Consider the following 11,421-nt stretch of genomic DNA (forward strand, 5'->3'; position numbering starts at 1 on the left):
CTTTCAGCATTTTTCGCTAATCCTTATAGTTTCGGATTTGGCCCTGAAGGCCCGTTTTAAAAATTCACCCTGTATACTGCTATAAATAAAATACCCCGTATAGATTATACATGTTTATTAAATGAAAAGTAAGCTAAACGAGGTCAATACAAGCAAAGATTGTCACTTTTGAACCTCAAGCTGTTCTTACATAAAACAATCTACATGTCTAACATCAAATCCACGCTTACATTAATATGTAATGTTATAACGTATGTATGTATGACGCTACAATTCTCGTATAATATAATGTATATGAAGAAATAGTCAAATCCTTCATATAGTATAGCTACTTTGCTTAAAGTTATATAAAATCTACATAAAGTTCTAATGTTAAATGCATATTAAAGGTCAGCGTTTAACTCGGTCAGGGCTTATTCCATATGCATGGCGATTTTTGTAACGTTGGAGTGGAGACCGCATCTAGGCAAACGTAGTGTGGTCAACGTACGTCAACGTAACTATAAAATTCTATGTGGTTTGGCAGGTGGTTTTCGTTTACAATATGTTAGACTGAGACTGTCCGAGCTCTGCGCTAACCTTAAATGTAACTTAATATAAAACTGTCTACGTAGCTAATGGCGGCTTCCCACGTTGCATGAATTTACGGATTTATGTACGGATGCCGGACGACCACGGATAGCCAGGCAGGATTTAAAATGGGTCTTGTCAGCCTGTCGCTTTTAAGATTCGAACCATGTTGTGAATCTTAACTGCAAACCGTAAAATCACAAACCGTGGGAAACCATAACATCAAATTCAAGCTTATATGAGTATGCAGACAATAATAAATGAATGTAAGCTTTATACTATGTATGTAATGTACGAGTTTATATCTAAACACAAGAGAAATATAACTAACCAGCTGTTTCGAGAAGGTTATTGAAATAGCTGTCAAAACCAGCGACCTGAATGAGCAAAATACATATTTCAGAGGACATTTAAGCCTCCGCGGAGGTCTCGAGGGAGATAAATGCAGTCCTCACATAAATACAGACACGGAGCAGGTGGACTTACAATAATATGAAAATATTACATTCATATGACACAAGACTGGTTTGAGAACCTTTTATTACACTTACGTTTCTACGACAAAAATCCCTACAAGGGTAAAACACCTTTTAATAATCATTATAAAAGCGACCTACGTAGTAGACGACAAATCCAATCATCCATCATATTATCAACCAATCATCAATTCAAGAAATACATAATACGTTTTTTTAGAGTTCGAAAATACATTATCCTATAATTTTACACATAAAGCGAAAAAACAATTAGGTTGTATACGTTAATTTACTTTTTGGCCTATTTATTCAAACGATCCTAATTAATATTGGCACACGTGAAGACTAAAGCGGCATGTTCTATTTGCCTAACACCGTTTGGGCGTTTGTGCATGGAGCGGGCAATCGCTCCGTACGGCTTAGGGTGCTGCCACACAGCTGTTTAAAATGTTTACAAACGTGGTAAACATTTGTTAAGAAACAGATGATCACAATGTTAGAAACTATTTTCATATTCGATGTTCTAGATAATGTTAGTAAACATTTCTAAACTAGTTAACAAATTGTAATAGAAAATGTTTGGAAACATTTTTAAATAGCAGTGTGGCAGCACCCTTAGGACTCGTCGCGGGCGCTGATCACTCAACTGATTTTAAAGAAACAGTATCCGAGCGGGCGCCTGCCGCATGCAACCTCATTGTGCGACCGCCGCCCGTCGCGCGTTTAAAAAACCGTCGCACTTGTGCACGCCTTTAGTGCACGTAATATTATTTTGCGCCAGTATAGCGGACGCCCTTATTAGAACATAGCATTATTATAGTGCTGTTATTACTTCCAAGCATAACGCGTTATAGCGATGGTGACACCACTGTCAAATAAGGGCTGGTGCTACCGTTTTTAAAATTTAACTGTAGTACCAAAGATACACATTGTAATCTCTAGCGGACTAATTTTGGAAGGGGCGGTCCGCCCCGGTTCCCTGGTTCTGGGATATATTTTCCTTAACCATAAATCAAATAGCTTATCTCGAATACAATAGACAGAAATAACATCCAAAACAGAGGTTCACAACTGAGACCCTCAGAGTTAGGTGTTTTATATGAACGGTTTAGGGTTAGGTGGAGCGGCTTGTGTGATGGGACATCTGGGGCGGCGGCTGGAGATGCGTACATAGGTCCCGTCGCGCTGCTTGTAGAACTTCACCGGCTGGTGGTTGTGTGGTCCGGGGGGTCGGCGGGGGCGGAAGTGCTCGTCCATCCTGATCTTCACGAAGCACATGTTGGTGTTGATGCAGCGCCACGTGTTCACGGCGCGGGTCTTCACGTAGTAGTGGTTGCCGTAGTGCAGGAATATCTTGTCGCCCACAGTTCTGATGAGGCGCCCTGAAAAGTAATTATCAGTTGATTTAAGTTCGGCCCTACTTTGTGCTTCGTATTACTTGCTAAATAGATAAGCACTAATAACTAAGTAAATAGTAAATATACTAATTGTTTAACTAAACGTTGGTAGCTTTCTTTAACATTCCTTATAAACAATCTTGCGTTTTTTTTTTAATAAAAAATGCAAGATATAAGTGAAAGGCAGATCTTTTATTATTTTTAATTATATTTGACAGCAAGCATACGGGGAATGTATCGATGTCTAATAATAACAAACGTTTACTAGACTAGATTTTAATGAAGTAAATTAACTGTAGGGCTAAATAATAAAATGGCATTTGTCCTTTACGGTACAAAGGATCTGAAATTATAGTTCGCTACATAGAAGAATATATGGCATAATAGAAAATATAATATCGTAAAAATACAGTAAAATTACACTAAAAGTATAAATTCAAAGTTACTGAAATACGGAACCCTAAAAAGTAAAAGAATGTGATAAATCGTTCATTTTATACGAGTGTATCACCATAAATGAGAAACTTTTTTTATAAATGCTTATAAAATATTTTTTTAATAAGCCGGAGCCAGACGAATAATACACTATTATGTTTTCTCTTACGAACATTTCTTGACCTCAAAGTTATAACTAAAGTACCTACTTATTACGCTACACCATACTTATGTTCCAATAATAACTACTACCATACTACTAAACTTAACTAAAAAAACTTATAAAATAACTTCATATGAAGGAAAATAAGGTTGACAATTTAATGTCATAGTACATTAAATTGTCAAAAATCCAATACGAATTTTTAGAAGGTTTTTAACTTGCAGTGTATGTGTGTACCTGTGAACGTCAATCTTGCAAGTCCAATTCGACCCGATTACTAGAGTTAAACGACGCAACCCCATTGAGCTTGAGCTCATTTAATACATTTTGACAAGGACTCTTGTCCTACATGAGTTGGAAGGTGATCATGGGAACTCTGTAACAAAACGACGCAACCTCGTCGAGTTTGGGCTCATTTAATACATTTTAGCAAGGACTCCGGTCCTACATGAGATGGAAGGTGGTCCTGGGAACTCTGTAACTAAACGACGCAACCTCATCGAGTTTGGGCTCATTTAATACAATTTGGCAACGATTGTGGTCCTAGATGAGTTGGAAGGTGTCCATGGGAGCTCTGTAACTAAACGTCGCAACCTCGTCGAGTTTGGGTTCATTTGATACATTTTGGCAAGGACTCCGGTCCTACATGAGATGGAAGGTGGTCCTGGGAACTCTGTAACTAAACGACGCAACCTCATCGAATTTGGGTTCATTTGATACATTTTGGCAAGGACTTTCGTCCTACATGAGTTGGAAGGTGGCCATGGGAACTCTGTAACTAAACGACGCAACCTCATCGAATTTGACTCATTTAATACATTTTGGCAAGGACTCTGGTCCTACATGAGTTGGAAGGTGGCCATGGGAACTCTGCAATCTCGTCGAGTTTGGACTTGTTTGATGCGTTTTGGCAAGAGTCCTTAGCGTAGAGTAAATAAAATATCGGAAGCGAGAATTTACACAAAAATGGGTTGCGCACTACAAACCTTTAAAATAATATACGACATGAATAGCTATATTTATAAAAAATTAAACCTATTATAGCATTTAAGGAACCATATATTGTGTAATGTTTAATATCTCAAAGATCTTCGCCAAGTAGTCGAACTTCGACCATCATTTGAAATTTTATATTATATTACCTATATTTTTACTATTTTTTCCCATTTAATTACACTAATACTAGCAAATAGCATACAAAATAAAAAGTAAATAAGGTTTCGATCGAAATCTTTAAAATTCCAACTGTCCGAGTCAGTCACATGTAGATAAATTCATAATTATTATAACTACACTATTTAATTTTTTCATAATGTAACATGGTTAAGTAAAAATTACGCTTTAATTTCGCGTAAGGCCGTTTGTCCACCGCCACCGTCACCGAGCCGATACCGAGAACGAGATTATTTCGGGCCGATTTTAATATGACATGACGGCGATAGTTTTTCCACCGCGACCGATATCGGCGGTTTATTTTGTTCCAGCTGTTACGCGTGTGACGGCAGTGTATGGACAAATTCCAACGTGTTTTATATTGCCGGCACATCGGCCCGTCAAAATCTCGGTGCCGATCTAGCGGTCACGCCGATCTACTCGAAATATCGGCGGCCGGGATGCCGGTGCTCGGGTGACGGCCGTGCGGCGGCTATAGTAAATGTACCTACACTACTTCGGCGCTGTCATTAATTATCGGTATCGGCCCGGTGACGGTGGCGGTGGACAAACGGCGTAAAGGCATTATTGTTTACCGGCGCTGTCTTGAGAATTACAGATAATGCATAGTGTGTGGGTTGTGAGTAACTAAATTTTAATTATTAGATTAAACAAGTAGTTAAATTATATCGAACTTAGTAATTAGCCTTAATGAATATCCTTAAGGAAGCTAGTTTAACAACACCGTTTAATAAAAAGGCTAGGCTGTTAATTGAACGCCTAGTTAAGCTATCATATTATGAAATTAGGTTTGTCCAATTGCAATTAGTAGACGTCATAGAACATAAACACAATAAACAAACATACATCGTAATTAAAGGATCACTAGATTTGAACCTGGATCTTTAGGATAAGATGCACGTACTTTTAATTAGGTTTAGGGTTCGGCCGAACTTGTGTGAAAGATCCCCTCGGCCGGCGGTTTGATACGCGGACGTAGGTCCCGTCTCGAAGCATGTGGAACTTAACGGGCTGGTGGTTGTGGAGTCCAGGGGGACGCCAGGGGCGGAAGTGCTCGTCCATCCTGATCTTCACGAAGCACATGTTGGTGTTGATGCAGCGCCACGTGTTCACGGCGCGGGTCTTCACGTAGTAATGGTTGCCGTAGTGCAGGAATATCTTGTCGTCCACTGTTCTGATGAGATACCCTGGAAAGAACCAGTTTGTTAGTTTCGGCCGTACTTTTGCTTTTTATTTATCACTTAAGAGTAACTTAAAGCGAATTAATGTACTATATCTATATATGATCATGCCAAAAGGAATCAGGAGGTGGGATTCGTGGTAATAATAACAAAGTTTTGAAGACTAGATTTTAATATAGTAAATTATAGGGCTAAATAGAACGGCACATGCCCTTTACGGTACAATTGACCTCATGTCGCATCCGCACGCTTTCAAACCGTCACAAATTCATACGTGTGGATAGAGCATTTCACTAAGTTTGTATAGTTTTGCTACCGCTTTTAGTATAGCTTTTGATCAAGCCGAACATTTGTAGGTTTGTAGTTAGTGCCGAACGCCAAGTGTGTGGACGCGACAATAATATCTGGTTCGCTACGTAATACAAAAAAAAGTGACCGTCAGAATGGCCGATCACTACCCATATTTTACATCGAAATAATTACTAAATTATATTAATTGCTACTAATTGCTACCTTCGATTAAAAAAAGATGAACTACTTTTTAAGGTGACCGGCATTCTGACATCAGGATTAATAGCAACTAGTAGCAACTAGGTAGCAACTTTTAGTAATTATTTCGATGTAAAATATGGGTAGTGACCGGCCATTCTGACGGCCACAAAAAGAAGCAATGACATAAAGTGTCAAGTCCTACAGACGAATAATAAATTAACAGGGTATTTACATTTCGATATTAAGTACATTTTGTATATATGATGGCAAGTGATTTTTGCAATTTAGGTAACCGTTTAAAAATATCTTGTTTAATACATGAATAATATTTTCTTCAATTTTACAAACAAAATAAAGCCAACCTGTTGAAAAACAAAGAGTTTTCCCTTCTTAACGTTCTAACTGTATTGTCTTAGCCTAAATAAATATGACAGATTTTTCCATCATGGATAACACATATAGTACGCGTTTAATGAATCAGTGTTATAGGTCGGTTGTTGGTCTTGCGCTGGTTTAGGCCTTGGGAGTCGGAACCGGGTGTATGTACCGTCGCTGAGCTTGAAGAACTGTGCGGGCGGGTGGTTGTGGGGCCCCGGGGGGCGCCTGACACGGAGTTTGGCGTCCACACGAAGGGTTACATAGCAATTCTTGGTGTTCCCGCACCTCCACGCGTCCTTAGACCTATTCTTTATATTCGTGTAGTGATAATTACGGAATATTAAGAAAGTCTTATTTGTATTCGTCTTGATGAGGTACGCTGGAAAGTTTGTTTGGATTAAATAACAAACTGTAGTACGAGATCCGGGATTGCTACATCAATCAATCCATCCTATGTTTTGGCTACAAAAGCTCGACATTTAACAATTAGAAATTGACAAGTTTCGATCTTTGGTAGGCAAAAGGATAGATTGAGTATTAATAACGAGCATATATCACTAGTCTAAATCTATTTTTTGAAAAAAAAAAGTAGACTAATACAGGCTGGTTGCCTACCAAAATACTTTCACACTTTACTAGTAACACATTATTTATTAAACATATTTTGGTAATTAACAAACGTCTTAATTAAAGCTAAACCTACAAATATCACAAATGACACGGCAATATACCTTACCATCTTAAATTCATTCTGACTTAACTAAATATCAGGTGGACAATGACAAATATGTATATTAGGAAAACCAAAAAATAATCAAAAAAATGTTTAATCGCGTACAAAAGTTATTTTTAAAGACATCTTAAATGCTAATGAACGATAGATTAAAATTCCTTTAATAAATAACGGTTTCCGGTAGCAAACAAAATTTGGATTACTTTACGGGTTTCCTAATTGATCCCTGTTCCGAGTTTCGTTGTTTCTAGGGTTCCGTACCCAAAGGGTAAAAACGGATCGCTAATACTAAGACACCGCTGTCTGTCCATCTGTCACAAGACTGTATCTCCTAACAATAATAGACAGTCACATGAATTTTTTACACAATATGTATACATAACAGAGGTGGTTAAACAACAAATACTAAAAATAAAAAATGTAAAAATAAAAAGTGTCGCCATACAAGCCGCTATTTTTTGAACCGTAACAGGTAGACAGTTCAAATTTACAAGATGGCCGCTATAATAACAAATACTAAAAATAAAAAGTATGAAAACTTTGGTGGTACGGAACTTGGCGAATTATCCTTATGGTTGTGTTATGGTATCCACGTGACACGTTTCTATAGTGTACATATTTTCCTATAAGTCCCATCTATACCCACAACGAAAAGCCGTCTTGGATGAGTGTGATACAAGAAGCTGTTTTTCGTAATTCTGAACGTTTTATCGACATTTATGAACGCGTTGCACCTCGGATAGGACACGCAGTCCCATCTGTAACTCTTGTTCTTGCTGTAGTACATATGTCCTCTGTATAGTGCACGTTGTTTACCATTACTCATTCTTACGAGCTCCACTGTAATATAAGCGACTATTTATAAATATTTTATGTTCTGTAAACATATTTTGATGCTTAGCAATTTAAAACAATTTTATTTTACAAACTTTAAGAGAAAAATTTACGCATAAATAACTATTACTGCGTAATTTGCGTAATAAAAAAATAGGCATTTCAAACATTTTACGGACATTCCAGAACGGAGACGTGGCCACACTTTATTTACGCAACAATTTCAATTCTCAAAACTGGCTACACTTTCTAGTTATGAGTGATTAATCGATGTATTTTACTCATATAAGCTTACTTATTCTAGCTGCTATTAATACATCTATTAACGTAAAAACTCCTATAATTAAGCTATCACTGTTTTTATTAGTGCGTTATTATATTAGGTACTCTAATATAATCGACATTGAACGTATTATCGACATTTATGAACGCGTTCCACCTCGGATAGGACACGCAGTCCCATCTTTAACTCTTGTTCTTGCTGTAGTACATGTGTCCTCTGTACAGTACGCGTTGCTTACCATTGCTCATTCTTACGAGCTCCACTTTAATATAACCGACTATTTTTATATTCTGTAAAGATATTTTGATGCTGCTAAAAATTTAAAAGGAATAATGAAACATTTTTGATATACTATATGTATTTTATTTAGTAACAAATAAGTAATGTGTAACCATAAATGCTACTACATCTAAAAGTAAGTTTTTATAGTTTACTATCTACTTAACTTAATTAATACCTACTAAATACCCTCAACGGAAAAGCTCATACACCTACCTAAGCTGAATATCACTGCTTTTATAAAGTACATTTTTATAACTAACGATATTTTTACACTCGAATATAAGTCCCATCGTCTAACAAATGTAAAGTTATTTTGTTATGGCTATGATCGTCATATTTTTCAAGAATTACTCCATTGTCATCCAGGACAAGGTATGCTTTACATTTAGGGTTTAGAGTACAGGTCCACCGGGCGCCCTTCTTCGATTGATAGTATTTGTAGTACGTGTAGTCATCGTAAAGGGCTCTGACCTTTCCGTGGGACATCGTTATGAACTGGGCTGAAAGGAAATTTAATTACCAACCTGTGCTTTTTAAAGTACCTACATAATTAAAAATTGTAAAAAAAATATTCGCCTCTTCCTTGTTTTCTCAGTGAATTAATAACATTTCAAAAATAAATAATGCTGATGCTGCAGTTAATAAACAACAAAAGTTAACCCGAAACATTTATTAAAATTTACATCAGTAAAACTGTTCACCTTAAAATCTATAACAAATTACATCAAAGTTTTGTTATCGTTCTTATATACAAATTATGTTACACTTAACTATCCGTTACAATATTTAATATATTAAAGATCCAAAAATAAATCTTCTGGTGAATGTACAATTATATATTACAGCTGTATATTATATACATCATTGTACGTCTGACAAAAACATTTTGCCAGAGGATACATAAGCAATAACCCCGAATTTTATTTTAACAATTTGCAAAGGTGTTAAAGAATAAAGAGGTACTCATCAAGAAGAGACATTTACACGGTACGTTCCAAAGCATATGTGGCGTTCTCAGGTAGGACTCCTATGTAGGACTCATCATATCTTATCTCGGGTTGATTGCAGATGTCTTCGGGCGGCAGTAGCCACTTACCATCAAGTGGACTGCAGGCTCGTTTGGTACTTTAATATTATAAAAAAAATCTTAAGTATCGGCGGATTAGAGAACTTTTTGGTAAATACAACCTTACCCTTTTAACGTACGCCCTACATTACTTAACGTATCTACCATCAGCACAACGATGTAAGGCTTTCCTGATATGGTTGTGTTCTGTACGTCCATCTAATATAATATAGTCTTCTTGTACACGAAGATACGCTTTACACCTTGGGAAGTTAGTGCACACCCACTTTTGCCCCAACATAAGGTTGTAGCGGAAGAAGAATGTGTATCCTTGAAACTCTAAGCAGGTCTTCCCGCTAGTCATCGTTATGAAATTTGCTGAAAAAGCGATAAACCCATTAGTTACCAATTGATGTGATAACAACTTGACCATTTTTAATAAATTTTATTTAGTTGTACTTCCAATTAAATATTGTAGTCAAAATTTTAGTACTCTTTAAATTGTTATATTTAGGTGAAATTTTGTAAACATACAAATTATTGTATCGAGTCGAAAATATTACGAAATTTAGAAAAAAACTATCGGCAATAATCGGCCACCTTCGGATTTCTTGAGCACTATTTCCGTCAAGCGATATCTATTAAGAGTTGTTACAACACTAAGTTTTCATAAGACTTGGTTGCCATAATTGTCATTATATAATACAGTGTTATTTACAGGTCTCTTCATTATAGTGATATTGTACAACGATGACAAATTAGTGACAACATGTCACATACGTACATAGGTATAGCAGAGGTTAAAAGAAAAAAAAAAATATACGCAACAACTTATTTATTATTACCACAATTCTTTAAATATTAATTATAATATCATTTTTGGAGATTTGATGACTGAGTTTATCCTACTATTACTAAACGGTCAAGCCAGTCAGTGAATTATCTAGCCGTATGTCGCGGAGGACTAGAACGACCTAGGGATGGCGATCTGAGATCGATTAATCTTTTGGGACAAAAACATCGATTATTATAATCAGTCTCCAATAATGGATCGATTCAGTGAATCGATCTTTCATCTTAGAAAATCGAGTTCATAGAAAGTCGATTCAGTGCTCGTTTGGTCCTGATGACCTATTTTTAGCTATAGTTAACAGATCGGAGATCGATTTTTAAAGAACCGATTCTTCGGCCCTCGATTTTTTTGTAAATCGATTTATTACATTTCGATTCGAATATATTCAAAAATCGATATTTTTCGAAAAGAATCGCCATCCCTAGAACGACCTCGACGATCTTCAAATGCGCGCGTACCGCCCTTGGGGTGTTTTATACAACTCTTTCCGTGGGTGGCAGTGCTCGAGGTTAACACTACGGACGACCATGTTGTCATCAATGTTGAGGAATGCTTTGCACCTCGGCAAGCTGGTACAGTTCCATTTGTTGAATTTCCTCGCACAGTACCGCATGTAGAAGGTGTACCCATCGTAAAGCACCACCTTCTTCCCATTCACCATCGTTATCAGCTCGACTGCAACAATTACCATAAAACCGGAAAACAGTGCATGATTACCAGTGAAGGATATATCAGTAAAAGAAACAACTTTTAAGTGACATACAGTAAAGAAAACATAATTTATATGTGAACATTTATTATATCTATTATATTGATTAAAAAATCTTAAATATTATAATAAGTTAAATTCTTTTAGTTTAACAACCCCAATTGACAACAGACCACACTTAACTCTATAATATCAAAAATATGAAAAGTCCAAAAATAAATTTTATTCTCCAGTATGTACTATTAAACATTACAGCCCTTTAGAAGCAGATTCTGGTCATGTAAGGCATGCATCATTTCCTGAAAATTTCCCACTAAGCCCCTTAGACTTTTAAAGTGCATGCATCAGTCACAAATAAAAGTCTCATTCTAGTTGATTTTGTTACAATCGATATTA

The 11,421-nt window shown here is 36.5% G+C and overlaps 1 long non-coding RNA gene across 1 annotated transcript; it reads right to left on the minus strand.

Moving 5' to 3' along the window:
• Nucleotides 1-100: 100 nt before the first annotated feature.
• On the minus strand, nt 101-5,519 carry LOC140742337 (uncharacterized). Its single transcript, XR_012102269.1, has 2 exons — nt 5,119-5,519; nt 101-2,428 (listed from the first exon to the last, which is right to left on the minus strand). It is a non-coding gene; the product is annotated as an uncharacterized LOC140742337 (long non-coding RNA).
• Between the last annotated feature and the right edge of the window lie 5,902 nt (nt 5,520-11,421).

The sequence above is a fragment of the Epargyreus clarus genome, unplaced genomic scaffold (genome assembly GCF_041222505.1).
Source record: "Epargyreus clarus isolate Ecla_fem2 unplaced genomic scaffold, WU_Ecla_fem_2.2 ptg000005l, whole genome shotgun sequence".
In the NCBI taxonomy this organism is placed as follows: Eukaryota; Metazoa; Arthropoda; class Insecta; order Lepidoptera; family Hesperiidae; genus Epargyreus; species Epargyreus clarus.